A 1,952-nucleotide genomic window follows, 5' to 3' on the forward strand; every position below is an offset into this window, starting at 1 on the left:
ATACTATAAGAATTTTTTTATTTATTTATTCGGCGATTCGGTATTATAATACCAGATCAGCCTGGAGGGCCTTATATGGTTAATGTAAGAGATACATTTTTTTTAACAATAGATCATGGGGGTATAGTCTTATACAAAAGACACCCCTGACTATATACAATGTTATAAATAAGAAAAGTATATATAAAATAAAAAGATTAAAGTAATAATTCTTAATAAAAGATAAAAGTAAAGTTAATGACAAAAATAATGACATTTATGGATTTAACAACATAAATAATTGAATTCTAAGGGGAAAAAAGTGAATTTAAGAAAAAATGAAGAGAAAAAAAATTAAGATAAATACAATTTGAGAGTGATAAATATAGAACTTATAACAGTATGTACTGCAGCGGCCTAGGCTTCAATCTTCGGGTTGTGGTTGGGTTTCCCAAGTTGTAGGTCACTGCCCCTCTAACTGTAGGTAACTGGGAGTGGAAGTTCATGAACCTTTTCTTGATGTAATCCTCTATTGTCTCTATTTGTAATTACCGATAGAATTGGCTGTATAAAATAAGATTATTCAACTATAATTAACGATATTCAATTATTAATTTAATTAAAAATTAGTCACAAGTATCTCTTGCTACATATTACTGCTGAAAAGACTCATAAATTGCTTCATAAGATTTATCTTAGGGTTTTCCAGACGCCCTCGTGTCTTCTGTTAGCATACATGCTTTGAAGTGGCTTTATCCTACTTTCTTACATAAATCGCTCCTTGTTGTATTTCTTTTTCAAATCTCTTTAACCAAAAACCTACCTACATCATTAAAAAAATAACTAAATTAAACCATCGGTATAAAATTATAGCTACAATTTTGACATAAAGTACATAAATAAACTAAATTTATAAATACATATTTTCATGTTTCCATAGTCGTTATGACAAGTCAGTTTTTACTTTCTGTTCCGTTTAAAAAAATGAAAGGTATGGACAAAAGATGACCTCCTCCCTTTATATAATATAATTTTTTTTCACTTGAATCCAAATACATCTTGAAGTCTATACGCACATTATAAACTTCAAGATGTGGTTCCCTGGCTAGGGAAGGAAGAATAAGAGGAAAGAGGAGAAGACCTATCCTTACACATTAACTCATCAATATTTCCAATATTTAATGGCCCCCATTAAAAATTTATTGACCTAATCTAACCATGTTTTCTCTTGACTACCCCTTATAACCATGTAAATTAATCAATAGATTTCAGAAATGTTTTCTTTTGACCACTCCAATCTGCAACCATGAAATTTCTCAATAAGTCCTCCCCTTCAGATTTTCAAGTCAATTTTCTTTCTATTAAACCTCTTGCATACAGGCCGCTCATAATAGCTCAACCAGCACATTCTAAAGTGAAGTAGCGCTTTGACTTATGTTGAAGGCACATTATAATGTGCATAAATGCATTAGAATGTGCACATTATATAGTAACCTATATTTGAAGGTGTTAATTTCAACTCAAATTATTAGGTAATTGAACGTTATGAAAACATCTTACCAGATTTTTAATATCTCATCCACAAATGGTTTAGAATTTCCACGTCTGATATTCATGAAAAAAATTCAAGCCAGGTGTTCTTATTTTAATTATTTTTATTTTTTTGAATAATAAATATATTATCATACGGTAGCAAAACGATGCGGTTATATTTTATTTTCCACCAAATTTCCCTTGCGGAAGATCCTGCAACATAAACAGCCCCAATGTCTATTTTAAGATTTAGCTCACCCCCCTTTCCCACATAGCTACAATACAAGGAAAATATTTGTTGCTAGAGGGTGGCTATATTTTAGCCGGCTAGTGCCCCGACCTACATATTTCAATAGAAAACCCGAAAACGCCTAGGCTAAGTGCTGTTAAAAATTCAAAATGTGTGTTTTTTTTATATATTTATATATTTTTTCTATAAT

At 30.6% G+C, this 1,952-nt stretch overlaps 1 protein-coding gene across 2 annotated transcripts in view; it reads right to left on the bottom strand.

The window, feature by feature from the left end:
• Positions 1-1,952, bottom strand: part of LOC106692392 (uncharacterized) — a gene marked incomplete at its 5' end in the record, with an annotated part of 122,802 nt that overhangs the window by 72,470 nt on the left and 48,380 nt on the right.

Source organism: Halyomorpha halys, unplaced genomic scaffold (genome assembly GCF_000696795.3).
Source record: "Halyomorpha halys isolate HHAL.00 unplaced genomic scaffold, Hhal_1.1 Scaffold54.1, whole genome shotgun sequence".
Taxonomy (NCBI): Eukaryota; Metazoa; Arthropoda; class Insecta; order Hemiptera; family Pentatomidae; genus Halyomorpha; species Halyomorpha halys.